Consider the following 17,284-nt stretch of genomic DNA (forward strand, 5'->3'; position numbering starts at 1 on the left):
TAATGGTGGAGACAAAACTGAAAAATAATGCATTATACACGGTTGTGTATGGAGGAAAGTTTTAATCGATTTTGAATTCAAATTGCAACTCTCCATACAGTTTCAGAAATGCAGAAATGTCTTAAGGGAGGCCCTGTTCGATTTTGACGTTGACATACACATCTCCAAATATCAAAGTCACTGTACACAATTCCGAACAAAAGCACTTCCATTCATTATCTTTTCCAAAAAATAAATTTAAAAAAAAATGTAAGAAAAAAAACCCGCAAAAACGGACAAAACTAGAAGAGTGATAATTTCCGGTAAATAATTGGCAGTCGTTAATAAGCGAACACTGACATACATTGTCGTTTTCAAAACGTCCTGTAGAGCAATTGTATAATCTTAATAACCTTTCATCTGCGAATTAATTCTTGCTACCGGTCTAATCACGGATTTAAGCGTCGGAGATTAAGCAGCAGAAACCTTACCCGTCTGCGATGAACTTGCACTATAGATACTCACACGCTGTCGTGACGCCACCTAAAATCATCCACGTGCGAGACTCCTGCACGTTTCCATGACTACGCAGCAAGTTGACTGCGGTCGACGCCGCGACGGTCCGCGTCGGTCGCTGCCCGTCGACGGACGCCCGACAGAAGTCAGTGCACGCGGTGACGCCTCCACGAGAAGACCTTTGTCGCAATTCGATCCTTGGTCTCCGTCGAGTTTGACCGCCTCTAGGAACGCGATAATACAGTAAAGTAACGAGAGAAAAAATCTTGGTCTCTCAAGTGCCATTTATACTTACAGTCACTTCCGTGAGAAGGATGAAGTAGCGGACAGGGAAGATATCGAGTAACTAGGAAACTGGTCAAAAGGGTTGAAAAAGGTAAGTGTCACGGTGCGTTTATGTGTGTGTTCAGTGCCGGTAGGAACGACCGGTTTTCCACTGATTCGAATTTCCCGCACTTTTTGGAGAGAGTGTTAACGTTTGGGCGGTTTTTTTTCTGTGTCGGAGTGGTGGAATCGTATTTCGGAAACCTGACTCTAGTTGTAGACTTTGAAGTTTTCGAAAAGTGGAAAGAAGGGCGTGGAATCCCGCCTAGTTAGAGAGGGATGAACGCAGGCTTATCCCCCAGGAAAAAGGCTTCCGAACTGCCCTCGCTGAGCGGAAGAAGGGTAAAAAAAAAACGTCCACAGACGCCGGGTCGTCGCGATGAACTCGATTTCGAACGCTAGTAAACTGATACCCGAAACATGAGTATTGATGTCTCCTTCTGTCACATATACGATGTGTATAAGCAGTCCTGTTGGCTTTGTTCGCCGAGTTAAGGTCGTAGCCTCGACCAGTGGTGAAAGTAGCTGCTAAAAAATGTGTAGGCAACCCGTGTACAATACGCGAAAAGTTGATATTGCATGAAATTTTCCTGTAGCTTCGTTTTTTCAACGTTTTCTATATGTACACAAGTCTGATTTTTATGTTGGACTATCAATATAACATTTGAATCGAGAGATTTATATCCTGATTCGTCGACGAACGTCTTCCTCCGGAGATACCGGATCTGTACTCGCGAACAGACATGAGTCTGGATATTTCTTTTTCTTCTTCCTCTTCTTTTTGCTACCGTTTTTCCTCCGTTCACTACATAAATTACTTCTTTCCGGCCAACCGAGTCCGGCTTGCACCCCCAGGTTCAACCCCCGCGTACATTCGTCATATGATATTTCGAACGGAGTATCCTTTATATTAACGTCTTAGGGGTTGGTGGGTATAATAAGTCTCACATTCTCATGATTGTTGGGTTGGGAAAGCTTCAGGCAGCCACTTTCTGAAGGGGGCAAAAAAGTTGGTCTGGTGGGGTTTCCGCAAGAATGACGAGTGTGGAAGGGAGAAGTAAATAAGGAAGAAGCGGACTCCTTCTTTGTACCTGATTTGACTGACAGAAAATCCCGCAACAGATTTTCATGAAATCAGAATCTTATTGTAATTAAGAATTAGGGATTAACGGAGTGCCAATCGACTTCTGAATATGTGCATAAGTATGTCATCGTGACGCCTTCAGTCGGATTCCTCTCTTTTTGGCCGAAAGAACCATTGGCAACGCATAATGGGGAGCAGCGTAATATCGATACCAAAAAAACAAGAATGAAGGATAAGAAAAAGCATCATAAAGTCAAATGGAAAAAAGTAGGAGGAGGAAACAACAAAAAAGGCTTCTGACCGAACAGAAAGTCTTGATAAATGCGACAGTGGCTCGTCGTTGTCGTTAATTATTCGGACTTGGCACCCACATTTACATTGTACGTGTGCAGTGTCCATTAGGATAAATCAGAACCTCTAACGAGGCAGTGTTCTTTGGTACTATAACCCCTAAGCTCAACAATAACTTATGGATGCCATAATATTATGTTCCCGCAGTGATTTACTTGGCAGTCTAGATGTCACACGTGAAAGATGACTCAATCATTCTTCAAAAGATCCTATAACCTATAATTATTGGCACTTGAGAGCTTTATGTAAAGTGTTATATTAAACAAACGCTAGGAAATAAGCAACGCGTGCCAACATCTGGTCTTGCTACGGAATTCACTGTTCTATTTTTTGAGCAAGAAATTTTTTTATTCAGTGGAATAGAATAGCTTGAAGTCGTGTGTGATTAATAAATCACACAGGGTGGTTCATCTAACTCTGCCACCCTGGATAAGTTGGTCATTATTGATTGTACCCAAAAGTATCATACGGAAAAGTTATTGCATTTGAAAGGAGAAAATGAGTTTTGGAAATGAAAGTCATGCGAAGGTCATATGTTATGAGATTTCAGTGGTCACAATGTTTTTTTTTTAATGGGACTATCTATCTTCTTGCTCAATACAAGGAAGCTGACATCGAAACACGTCCAACCATGTATAACAATATGACCTTCGGCTCCAAAATTCATGATTATCGAGTGTTCAAAATGTTCTCCATTAACTTGAATGTACTTGTCAATACGCATAGGGTATCGCGTAGTTTATTCATGGATATCAAGGAACGTATCATCAATGCGTGCGGAAGGATTACTCCGGAAATGATAAGCAGAGCTACGGAATCCTTCATTATGCGTATTGACAAGTGCATTCAGGTTGATGAACAATATTTTGAGCACTTGATAAAATAAATTACGTGAAAAAAATATTGAATGTGCCGATACAATTCATTCTCCTTGAATTCCCGCCTCCATTACTTAATCATAAATTTTGGAACTGAAGGTCATGTTGTTACACATGGTTGAACGCGTTTCGATGTCAGCTTCCTTGTAGTGATCCAAGAAAATAGGTAGTCCATTTAAGAAAACACCGCGACCACCTAAATCTCATAAGATATGACCTTCAGATGACATTCACTTCCAAGACTCATTTTTGCCCCTCAAATACAATGAATTTACCATATGACACTTTTTGGTACTATTAGATGGATAATTAAATGGATCACCTTGTACAGTATTGTTCTAACATCTGTACTAATCTACTGACCTCCTTCTCATCTTCTTTTTTCCTGTGTACGGTCTTTCTGAACTCACTCATTTCGTCTTACTCCAACAATTCCTCAGGATTTTTCCGAAATTTTTCCGAATTCGCAATACATCATAATTCATTTTAACGAAGTAGTATTTTGAACAAGATAAAACAATTTCTAGCCTAGTCTGTGACAGTAATATTTTTTTTATCTATTTTCACTCTCGTTTTACTCAACATTGTAGAAAATCATCCCTTGACTTCCGAAAAGAGTAGATAACATGCTGCTCAACATGGGCAGCTCAATACATTAAGATTTTCATCGATATCGAAGAAAAACGGTTTTCCGGAAGGTGGGCAGCAGGTGCCGTTCTTCAACTGCCAAGCGGTTCTATTTTTGAGAAAAAACTATACCCTTGTCGGCATATCTCGTTTTCACACACTGCAATCTATATATAAAACATCGGTTGTTTTTGCTGGATATGCTTGAGGTCTGTATAATTTATTTTGGGTCGACCCGTCCGACCCACTAATCAAATCTCGGCAGGGATAGTATAATCACAATATGAATCATTAAGATGTAGAACATGGCAACAAGAATAGCTCGCAAATTTGGATGATTTAATTTTGTAAGCAAAGAATATCTTTTTCTCTCACGCTCTTTCGCATATCTTTTAATCTTTTTCTGTTTTCTATTTGCACACTTTGGTTCACCAAAGTTTCGACACCGTACGCTGAACCCTGTTGGCTCCGTATACGTTTTATATCTTATCGTTGATGGTATTAGTATCAATATATACCCGGGCTTAACCAAGTCCCGTTCCTGCTCGCTGCATAGCAAAGAAAAAAAAATGAAAATAGAACGCACCATTTTTTCCCCCGAACCAGGGGTTCGCACATTGTACATATTGCGTAGGGAGGTAGATTCGTATGCATGTTGCGTACGACATGTGTACTTTGTGCCCACGTAGAATGCTTTGAGGATGGGAAGACGTGAAGAACAGTGCAGGGCTCATTGTTAGTCGGCAGAACCCACTTAATTTTTCTCACTCACAAGGTGACAGGCTAAAAAAGTCTCAAATATTACACGTACCATAAAAAAAGAAAAAGAAAAAGAAAAAGAAAAAAAAAACACGAGGGTATAGATGATGGCCTGAGGTATTATTATCACCGTAACGTTCTCGCATTCACTAATCATTAAAGAGAATGATAATTTACCGCCTTAGCTGTATGTGCAGATCTGGCTAGAAAGATTTGTTCACCTCTCGTTAAACCGAATCATGGTTTTAGTCACGATTACATGCCATTTTAGTTTCCAAAATCTTACAAAATCGAGTATTGTCACATCAAAAAGGCAACCCACTGAAACGAATGGCTATTCAACAACTTCAGGATGTATTTGAAAGAGGTGCATGCGGAAAATATGACAATATTTTGTTTTGTAGTGATTGAGTGCAATTCAGACAGTTCTATGAAGTTGCAAAATAATGACTTTTCTGAAAAATTCATGTCTACGATGACGTTATGGACTTAAACTCAACATAAGTTTAAAGAATTTATTATGTGGAAATTCAGATCTGAGACACTGAAAAATCATTGGACTTTACTGAAACATCGAAAAAACAGAAACATTAGTCGATTAGTCGACGTTGGAAGGTTACCATAATATTCATCACGACTCATTGAGCCATTCTATTGTGCTCACAGAAACACTCTAATCTTTGTTAAAAAAAAATTAACGTTCTCGTTTGGAACACCAGTTCTGCAAGAAATTAGCAACTCTTGGATGGATCGATAAAATCAAATTTGAAATGCCTCCTTATGTTAGAATTTTATTCGATCGCATGACTATGAAACTGAATTACTTGAACTATCGAATCGACAAAGAAACGTGAAGAAAATCAATGAAGTTGAATAATAATATATTCAGATGGTTGAGTTTAAATTTTCCAACTATGTATAAAATGAATAATTGAGCGACAATAAAACATGATAATCCCTTGACTGGCAGTGTAAATTTTGTACGAAATCGTTACTTTTTTTTTAAACGTGTTCAAAAATCTGTTATCTGTGCGTAGACAGAGCAATAACTGAATTCTGACTACAGACAAAGCAAACTTCAGATCTGTCTTTCTGGGTGGCTCCGCTTCTATGTGCTGTAATAATAATGGGATTCAATTGAAGACATTCACCCGAATGATGTACGCTAAAGCGACTAACCAGTAGTATTAAATTTGGCAATTAACCCCTTGTAACGAAAACTATAGATAGGTCTTGAGATCAAATTACGAACGAAATAACCGGCTGGCTACAATCAACTGTTGAAAATAGTTCAGGTGGATGCCAAATTTTTGTCATATTGAAATTAATACGTTTTCATTATTTATGCTTACCGTGTTTCGCAATTCTGCTGATACTCGAGAATATGTCTAACGATAAAGTTAACCAAGTGTTAAAAATTTTATTCGTATTTATAGATTGGAAGATGTTCAGTGAACGTATTCAGAACTCCACAAAACAAGCATCGCCAACTCAACACTTCAAAATTACTCAGATTTTCATCTCGCATCTGTTTCTATTTTTTTCTTCAGTGTTAGATCACCAACTACACATGAGTCTTTTTCAACAGATATTTATTTATGTTGAAGGGGAAATGGAAAATCACTTGCGTAAACAAAATTAAGTCAACAAATAGCAGCATCAACGCCTGGGTTGACTGCGTTACAGCTAAAAACATCGCTCGCTTCTTTATCTGAGGCATTAAGTCTTCATGCTAATTATTGCAGCATTACGATCTACATCCACGAATCGGCTCAATGAATCAAAAAAACCCATCACCATATCAACAATATCATAGCTCAGTTATACACGGTGCTCAATGAGTTGAATATACCGTTCTCATCAAAGTTAGAGAGAAGGATGCACGTGCGGCTAATTTAGAATATAATAGATGACCACATCAGTTGACGCATGAAAAAAATAAGGAGATCCAGGGTTTGCCCTATTCGAAAAGCGTCCATGCGTTGCTCTACTCCCAAAGATTTCCATGCAGGGAAATTGTTTGATGCACGATTTGTTTGGAAATTTTACAATTAGTACAGCAATTATTGTCCTATATACTTATTAATGGTAAAAAAGTTAAAATCATGCACGATCGGTCAACCATTGACTTTTGTCAGCTATAAAACCGGTCTTCGAACAGAGAAGAACTGAAATAATACCAACAAGACCAGATCAATCTTCCAAAAACCATCAGTTTGAAAAGACTATTAGGATTCAATGTTATAGAACACGGACTTGACCTGTCTAGTGAATGTAGCGGAAAGTCTTAATATTGAAAAGATAATCGAGGGATCCAAAGACATGGAGCGTGGAAAGAGACGGAAACACACGAGGCCAATATCTGTTTCTTTCTAACCCAAAACGTAACTCATATTAAATACCCTTGGTGTGGGAATTTCTTTCGAAAATAGATGGAAAAAAGACATTAAGTGTCGACTACAGGAAATATATTTTTCTTATTATATTTATCTTATGAAACAACCGTTTCTTTCCTCTGTTCATTATGTTAATTAGTTATTAATTTTGACGTGTTTGAATACGAGAACCTAACCTCACGTCGTGAGGATCTTCGAGGTTTTTCATATCATCGTAAGAAATTCTTATATAAACTTTACAAACTCTGGCGAAATACATTGCATTGATTCTGAAATAATCATCGTCGTATTCACTGAATTCAATTGTCGTGTACGACTACCTACGATCTACAATATCACCGATCGCAGTGGGTTCACCTGACCGTGAAAAATTACTGTTTGTGTGAGCCATTGTCTAACGACCAATCAAATGCTTGAAAAATGACAGCCATTGTCTGCGCGTGTTTTCTTCTCTTTCACTTTTGGCGCAATCGCAGGCAGATATTTACACCACCAATATTTCAATCTGATTAGACTGCAAAAATTTATATTTTTCATTCATTACAAGATCTCTGCATGTGGCTTTTTCCAGCACTTGTTGGCTGGGTAGAAAGCTCCATTCAGGGTCGGTCGCAGGCAGTGATTGCTCTGGTGGGTTGTCCCCCTGGGCCTCTCTTCATAGGGGGGTCCATAGGGCTCCGTTTGGGTCCTCTGCTATGTGTTATCTTTATTAGCGATCTCTGTCACGTACTATCTCACACACAACACTTGCTTTACGTGGACGGCTTTCAGATGTAAATATTGAGTGTGCTGTTAGTGAGGTTTCAGAGACCATTAGGCGGTTGAATATAGATGTTGCGGGGGTGCACGATTAGTCGCGTAACACATCACTCAGCCTGTGACAGACATATAGAGACACCTGTCAGCAATTACAGTGCCAGTATCACAATAAGGAACACCACAGACTGACGAGGTCAGGTAGATTCACAGTTAGCATTAAAATGAATCAAATATAGAATATAACTGTTTCCGAGAGTCAAGCGACTCAGCCTACTTGGGAGTCGCGACCTGGCTAGTGCTATTGTCATGTATCGTTTAAAAATCTTTCAATTATCTCTAAGTGAACTCAGCTTACTTCAATTCAATTAGGGTCAATGAATTGAAAAGATAAAGTCACTTATACGTCCAGATCTGCTTACTCTATATAATGCATATCTCTGAAGTTACGCGATTGGAATAGCTGATCTTTGATTTCATTGATCCGATTACGATCTCGCTATTTTCTTGAACACTTTTAAACAAAGATTTATCAACATGACCCAACTAAACGAGAGGTAAAAAAGGAAGAGAAAGAAATCAACCTAAAAATCCAACTCACGATCAGCCACTTGCTAATCGTACATTAATCATTTATTGTAATTATTAAATAAATAACAGAAAAAAAAACATCTTACGAATGACTTGATCCATAATAAATTGATTGCAAGTCAAACCAGACATTATTTAATAAATCTTATCGATTGGTTGACTTGAATCATCTTTCTTACCTGGTCCAATTTTCTCGCACCTCCACTTATTCGCGAGATTAACTTGTTTTTTTTTCAAACAAAGCATCTAACTTCGAAATTACACTGATTTTCCGTAAATATTTGTAGAACAATTTCTGCACACGAGCAACCGGAGCAACCTAATTTATTGTACTGTTCTTTCCGTTTAACGAAATGCTTCCCACAATCAAATTCTACACGAGCTGTGCTCGATTTTACGTACACTTTTCTTGAGTTCAAACAGAATAAAGCTAGTTTGAACAGGGTGTGGCTGAACATAACCTCACTCGAACGCGCGAGTTTTGGGTTGGTATCCCTAGCGTTTACCATCCACGAAAAGTCACGGTATTTTTTTTCCTTATTGTAAACTGCATCCCAGACATTCTTGAAATTGCGAAACAACGATTCTATTCAAACATGCATGAGTATGATAACGTTACCAACTTGAGCTTCATGCAGGAGCAGCAGCTCAGGGCTGACCTCCCTTGGGATGTTACATTAGGGACGAAACGTTTAGTAATTATTATAATCAATTTTAACCAATTCATTTGTAATCTACTTGATTATTATTTGCAACGATTAGGTACATTGACAATTACATATATTCTCGTCTCTACTTTTATTTCACTCATTTAATTGAATTTTAGTATTTGTTCGTACCTTCGTAAAAGAGAAATTAGAATCAGTTTATAAAAACGACGATCAATTATTGAGAAAAAGCTGTGCACGGGTAAAGGTCAACAAATTTGTTTGACAAATAAAACTTACCACTTGAGCTCTGCATACACGCTGGGTATATGCTCACACCACCTACGAACAACTTTATTTCAATGTGAATTACTGATTTTATTATCTTGAATGATGGTGATAGTGATCATATTGACTAACGATAAGATATGTGGTCACTCCAGGAAAACAATATTGTTAGGAACATAAGAGAAATATTCCTTATATCCTTAATATAAAAGCATGAAGGAAACACATTAGGAACAGCCTTTTTAATCAGAAAATAAAAAAATTAGATCATAGCCAAGAGTAGTGAAAGGTATGAGGGCAATAGAAGTAACACAACCATACTTAGATATAAAACTCTTATACTAGAAACATGAGCGCAACGCCGAAAATGATCTCACAATAAAATGTTGCAAAAAAGGACTCTGTCTGTAAATGTTGAAGTTAATACTCAACACCCGAAGACAGCACAAATATTGATTTTAAGTTTTGCTTCTGTTGTATTAAAATTTTTTTACATTGGTAGTATGCCTTGAAAAGGTAGTTGAATTGTTGTCGCCGATGAGCTGTTTTTTTGGCGAGGCCATGTGACCGACCGGCAACAAGTATTGTTTTTGTTGGTTAACCGTCGATTGACTCTCATTGACAGAAGCGGAAGCTGAAGTCTGAAGACCCCCCTTTCTTTGCCTACGTCACTTCACACTCGTTTTGGATCGCAGTACGACACGATTGACAGTGAATTCGTACTTAAATCTCGAACATATATCACCTTCTTCAACAGGCATTTGTTTGTCTTCCGGTACCAAATTCTTCCGCTTTCATCTTCTCTGTTTTCGTGGATACTATAACTTGGATGTCTGACGTTCTCATATCCCTGAATAATTTCCTGTCATTCGCCATGATATGTATACGACGAGGAACCCAAGTTCAGAATACATTAATTTGTTTTACTATGCCAACAAAAACTTACACTCGCTCTATTTTTCAGCTTTGTTACATGCTATGTTTTTATGACAATAGAAGTCTGCGTCAACGTGATTTTTTTCTCGCAGATGCTGCATCCTGTTGTGTTTTCAGTATTGTCGTCGCCCTTGCAGGATCTCGTAATGTGTTCTTGGCTGTTACATTTGAAACAGCGTACAGCTGACTTATTAGTTTTATTCGCAGTTTTACAATCCTTCGCTACATGCCCGCTAGCGTTGCACTTGTAGTATCTCCTTTTCGTTGCTTTAAAGGCAACTGCTTCTTCCTTGGAATTCGACTTCGTTAGCCTACTTTCCTCAGGGATTAATCTTATAGCACTCTAATTCATTTGCATTTTCTTATCTAAAATTTTTGAGTACCATGCACTTGCAAAGTGGTTGTATTTTGGAAGTAATTCAGCCAGTGTTTCAGAAATAGGAGAGCGTAGGGTAATGAGAAACTGCGGCTAATGAGAGCGGTGTCAAAATGGACTTTTGTAATGCTCGTATTTATGCAAACGGCTCTTGGGTGTCTTGTTGAAAATTCGACAACCAACTATATATACACCGTCTATATCACCATATCTGTCTAATTTAAGATGCCTTTCTTGAAACTGCAATAAAAAATGGGATGAAATTGTTATTTTTCATTTTTCAATTCGATGTAATGTGGGCAATGGGAGCTATACAATTTTGGATCCAATTATTTCTTTCTACTATGCGTTTTGAGACAGATTGAAGCCTGAAATTAGACTTTTGTCAGACTGACTAAAACTAATGGCTCCCATTTAGCATATGGGACACTTAACGATTCCAGTTTCCAGCTGCGTCCAGAAAAATTTGAACGTCGCTAGAGAAGTTAACAATAATGAAACATGGAAAACAATAACACAGAGAACAACTGTGAGTAAATGGTCGAGGAAAATCCTATTATGCCGCCCGAAATTCGGGAAATAAAGTGGTGAGCGTCAAATAATATAAAAATCACGTCGGAAAATATTGTCAAGGCTTATTTCGAGCAATTATCAGAGAAATATAAGCCCCTCTCCTTATGGTTACCCTAGTCACTGCTAAAGAGCACCATAGGACAAAACGAAGGAACTGATTAATTTGATTACCCTAAAACGTCGTCGACGAGACTTTGGAAGAGTAGCACAGCTTCTGAAGGGTATACATATATACAGGATTCAGTCGATAGTAAATAAGAGATAGGACATATGATAATGCCGTCAATATCAATGGCACCATCAACCACAATGGCACCGTCAACATCAACAACGTTGTTAACCTCAAAAGTATCGTCATCAGTAACAGTGTTGACAACCTCAACAACATCGTCAATAGTAACAGAGCCAGAGACACCGTCAATGCAAAAATCAAACAACTAAATGTCACGGCAACAACAACGGATACTATTGACAATATTTTAGATTCAACTGTCAATATTGATAATCAGAGTCCAAACCCTGTTTTTTAATTTCATGACTGGGACGTAAACACACATTATAATAAATAAAATTTGATAAAAAAAACACACCAAAACGTGAAGTCTATCTTACGTCTCTTATAATGAAGATGTTTAGCTTGCTACAATAAAAGCAACTTTTACTCCGAAGAATGTCAAATACTTATTGTGCAATCAGACAATATGCCTAGAATGTATGAAATAAGGCTTGAATAACTGTATTAAGAAATATGTTGTTTGTGATATCAGATAATACTTTTAAAATGTATGAAATAAGAATCAAATGATCGTCCTAATAAATGTATTTCATAAAACGTTTAACCATAGATTTACTGCTTCGTTTTTTCCGTGTATAGCTAAATAACTCAGTTGCACGGATATTTTTTTTCAGTATTTCGCGTTTTGAAAGGAGCCGGACACAAATTATCGTTTGCACCATGGGCGGAATGCGATTTTGACTCGTGTAAAGGCCATCCTTGCGAATATACTACTCAAAACTACCTTAGTTTTCTGGTAGCCGGATAAGTAAAGCTTACATTCGTAATTAATAAAAAAGAAAAATTATATAAATTATGAGTTTTATTAATAGTTTTCCTTAGTAGGTTCCCAGTCCACCATGCTTCCTTGATTAACATGGTATCGTCAATATCTTCACCAAAGGTTTTGAATCTATACACTAGATTTTCTAGTCTGCTTACACGTGTAGCCATAGTTCTCCGTTTTTCGTGCGAAAAATTGAAACCCTCGGAAGTAGGTTTCATTTTTGTTGTCCTGTATATATCTTTCGTACTTAGAGAACACTGTGTCAAATATTTCTCTCGCCGTTTCACATACCCGTATGGATGTAAGTCGTTGGCTGTCGATCGATGTTGTAATTACTTTCTGAGCACGTGCATCTCTACGTTTCCAATCCACTTCTTTTGTTCTAAATCTTGGTCTTCTAAGGCCGAAGTTCCCGTTACACTTTTATCCAACCCGAGGACTTTGAATAGGATCATAATTTTAAATTTCCACATCAAGATATTTTTACTGTCTCTTAGTATTTCCATGTTTTTTCTGTCTTCCTGGTTATTCTGCCACATTTTTACTTGTTTTCATATTATTGTTGTTACTGTTGTTGTTGTTGTCATTATGATTTTCAATTTTCACTGCTCAAATTAGTCAACCGCATATTTCGGCGTCTAGAGTGATGCGTCTCTGCTTACATGAGCACATTTCATCACCACACATCGGCGACAGTTGTTATTCTGTGTTTTTTATTGTTTTGATTTGAGTTTCTGGGCCAGCCATGGCCTGCGGGATTTTACTTTCATTGTCAGGTGAAAAAGAAATTGTAACTAATGGTGCAGCTTTATTTGGTTTCTTTTTGTTGATGTGTACGTTTATTGGGTAACTGTTTATATCCGTTCATACAAGTTATTCCGCCATCGAATCTTCTTTTTTTCTGTTTGCTAGACTCTCTCAGATAAATACGCTTAGGTTTCGTAGAATACGCGCATTCGCTTTAGAAACTTATGTTATTAGTTCGCACTCGAATTCGTGTGAACGAAGTACTTGCATTTGCGGCTCACGCTGCAAACTTCACCGCGCTTGTCGAAGTTGTTTATATTCCGCATTTGTGAAACAATATACTATTCCAATCGCGGACATTTATATGTCACATTCTCAAGTGTACATAACGAATTCATTTAAGTGTACGATCTGATGACAATATTATGTAATATCAAATAAAAATCATGCATCCAGAGAATTACACGTAGATAATAAATTGAAATGAATGAAACGAAAAATTTTGAGGTTCTAAATTCCAAATGGTGTACAAAATTAAAAGCAAAAAATTACAAGTTGCAAATTTTTTCAAGATTATTGGCACTCTTACGCATAAAAATTAAGGGTGATTTTTCGAAGTGTTGAAGATCAATAGAGTTGAAGAGCTAATATTTCATCAATCATTAGCTGCGGTTATGTAAAGTAAGACACGAGAACAGTCGATGAATCAATTTTTATATGCCGAAAACACTTCATACACCTGAATTGATTTTAAATTCGATACCTGTATTTCAAACTTATGTTTGTATGCGCTGTTTTTTGAGTAAAATTGAAAAGTAAAAAATCAGAAGTGCATCGCACACATTGTTGGTAGTGCATGTGAAAATTAGATAGAATGTAAAATCTTGCAGGTTTATAGGATTTTCCTCTTATTGCCGTGATAAGATACTCAAATAAGATCCCTAACATCACCGCATGTGAATTTAATGAAACCAAACTTTCGCCTTAGCCTTGTGAGAAATTTAAAGAAATCAGTTTCTGAAATCAAAAGATTTATTCTGAAAATCTTGGGCATCGCCTATTTAACATATCGAGACACAGTACGGGGTCATATTACGACGTTTCTAAGGAGTTGATACTTTTTAAGATCCGCACTCTTTTCGCTTGGATGGTATGACATTCGAGACTATCCAGGTGTACCCTCTTAACTGAGCTTATTGTTATACCTATTGGACCGATCCATTCTCGATCGTATTACCTTATCCCGACAGAGTGAATGAAGTATGTCTCACCGAACCAAAGTTCTTCTTATGAAAACTATATATCGTGACATCACGAAACCGGTGAAGTTGTCACTTACATCATTATATCCAAACGCAAGGCTGCCATTAACGATCAGATTTGATGCTTTCGAAAATTACCATTTATTTCATATGTATAAGGTGAGTAAGATTACTGTAGTATAAACTATACCTGCAAATTATTATTCTTAAACGTGAACAAAAAAAATCTTCTTGCATATTTCGAGTCATTTTTTTTTTTCTCTTCCAACGCACAGGAATAATATACCTTAAATTACTCAACGTTCTCTCGGGTAGATTCATGATAACAGTTGTGTAATGAGAAGACTTTCTGGGAGAGGGCTTCGTTCTTGCGGACATCGTTTCTTCTGAAGACATCGTTCCTAGAATCCGTTCCTACAAAGTTTATTTCTGTAGAAAGTGAAGCCCAACTTATTCCAGCCTTCGTGGTTTAATAGTCACCTTCCACTTCCTTATCACGGGGTTTTATGTCTGATTTCGGATATAGCCGGCAGATGATCGTTTCTTCAGAGTTTGTTTCTACAGAAAAATTATCCGAAGACGTTTGGAATCATGCATCAGGAAACTATATATATACGTGATTTATGGTTCATTTAAAGTTAGAATATAAGTTGGGTCATATTCAAAACCTCAACACACGATCCCCTGATAAAACCGCAGAACGTGACTGTATAACTCCAAAAGCTTAGCTTAGATAAGTTAGGTTCCATTTTCTGTCAAAACGAATTCTGTGGATACAATTTTTGTAGAAACGGTCATCTCCAGCCAAATTCACATCTGCAGAAATAGATTTTGTAGAATCTGTCTTGACACCCTTTTACTCTCTAGGACTGGTGATTTGTAGAATTATGTTTCTGTAGAAAAGAGCCTGTGAAATATTTTTTGTGAAACACTTACTCTGTGGAACTGGTTTCTGTAGTATTAGACCCCTCTCTTACAGAGTGTATTTCATTGGTCTAATTGCGGTCAGCTTGGTATCCGGACAGAAGTTTTGTGCTGAAATGGTGCCGCGATAGCTGAGTGTCTGTGTGTAAGAGATGAATGCTGAGGGACATCGTATATCCGCTTTTCTATCCCTCCAGCTTCCTTGATGACAAGGGGGAAAGCCGGATGTTCAATTGAAAGGACTGTCGCACGAGGTTACGTTTGACGTATCCTACTTTTACGTCGGATCAAAGCACCACGGTACTGTGTGTACCTATTGTACACGCCAATTCATCACCTAACTCATAACTAGCCAATCGTGGGAGAAAGTTGATTCCGTTCAACAACAGTATTTATATTATCCTGCTTTCGTAACTTTTACTGTTAAGGTGCTTATTAAGACGCGTTGTACAGCTCGAAAACGCGGGGATGCAAAACTCCTATACCGCTCAAGCGATCAGAGTGAGACTTGGGCAGTTAATGCCTTATTTTGGCAAAAAGTGGAGCGTCTTTTTAATTTTTCAAAATTTGGAAAAAAATTCTACAGATCGGTCACCACCCACAGAAATTGGCCAAATTTTCATAGTTGCACTGAATGGATCGAACTTTTCCGTATGATGCCACTCAGCGGTGATGAAACACACATTTTCAGCCCAGTCCCATGAGATTTGATGGTGAAATGACGAAATGGCAGCTGATCTGGTTTTCGATTACGAACAACACGAAAATCTCATTGTGGTGACATTTGTTGCCCCCATTTTACGCATGCCGGTAATTTTTTTACCGACATTACACGCATGCATTACCGGCATGTGCAAAATGTCGGTAATAAATGTCGCCAAAATGAGATTTTGGTGTTGTTCGTAATCGAAAACCAGATCAGCTACCATTTCGTCATTTCACCATCAAATCTTATGGGACTGGGCTCAAAGTGTGTGTTTCATCACCACCGAGTGGCATCATACGGAAAAGTTCGATCCATGCAGTGCAACTGTGAAAATTTGGCCAATTTCTGTGGGTGGTAACCAATCTGTAGAATTTTTTTCCAAATTTTGATAAATTAAAAATACGCTCCACTTTTTGCCAAAATAAGGCATTAACTGCCCAAGTTTTACTCTGATTGCTCAATTGGTATAGGATTTTTGCATCCCCGCGTTTTCGAAGTGTACAACGCGTTTTTATAAGCACCTTAAGATCAATGTGGTGAACAGGTACAATAACTACTGTTACACGAAAGATTATTCAAATTACACATATTAAAAGTTTATAATTATAATTGATCGAGAATTGCTTTATTTTCCAAAATCTATAGCGTACCCATACGTATTCTTGGAATCTAAATTCTGTAAATGTCCATACAGTTGGAAAAATAGTTAATATTATAGTAACATTTCAGATGTCCTTTCCTTCTGAAATAAATGACGCGTTTGTCCTCTTGGTTAGTGACAGGCAATGAAGTAAACACGTTGACTTGTGTTCACAGAATGAACTTGGAATGCTTCCTAAATGTAAAATAACTTTTGTATCTTATTTACTGAAATCTTCTTCTCCGAAACGCTCCAATAAGTTCCTGCCGTTACTTGTTGGTACGAAGATCCCAGCCCCGAAACGATTGCTTGCAGCCAAAGTTCTTAATCTACTCGTTTTTAGTTTCTAGTGGTATGATAATAAAATGTTGAAATTATCGAAATTTAGCACAATGGTGAAATTTGATCTCCTGAATGTTGTTCTGAAGTTTCACAGCGATTCAAAACTTCAGAGCCAAGGAATTGAAAACTAAATTTTCCACTTTATGGATTGGATTAACATGGCTTCTTATGCAGATTTGGTGGCGTTCCAAAGGCTTTTCTCTTCTAACGAGATGATAACAAGTTAGACTCAAGTAAAACTCACTACAGTCCTTGAAAGGTTTAAATTAACAATATGTGTCAAAATTTGGAATAGAGGTACTTATTAAATGGCGTTTGATAATTTTAAATTGAACAAGGCGGAATTTTACGGCCTCAACCAGCAGCTGAGAAATTTGGCGATGTTGGATGGTTTGGCTGATCACGTCGTTTACAAACTTTCGGTTTCTGTTTCTTCAGATAATCCGTACGGCGTTGCCAAATTTCAAGAGATAATATGTGACTCAAGTTAGTCGATCATTGAAATTGTATTCCAGTTGATT

The 17,284-nt window shown here is 37.6% G+C and overlaps 1 protein-coding gene across 1 annotated transcript in view; it reads left to right on the forward strand.

Annotated features, from left to right (window-relative positions):
* The first annotated feature begins 643 nt into the window (after positions 1–643).
* LOC124410382 (protein rhomboid-like) overlaps positions 644–17,284 on the forward strand; it is a 92,536-nt gene continuing 75,895 nt past the window's right edge. The window contains exon 1 of the mRNA XM_046888691.1: positions 644–871. The gene's annotated coding sequence lies outside the window, so the exon portion shown is untranslated. The remainder of the gene's footprint in view (positions 872–17,284) is intronic.

This window comes from Diprion similis, chromosome 9 (genome assembly GCF_021155765.1).
Source record: "Diprion similis isolate iyDipSimi1 chromosome 9, iyDipSimi1.1, whole genome shotgun sequence".
Taxonomy (NCBI): domain Eukaryota; kingdom Metazoa; phylum Arthropoda; class Insecta; order Hymenoptera; family Diprionidae; genus Diprion; species Diprion similis.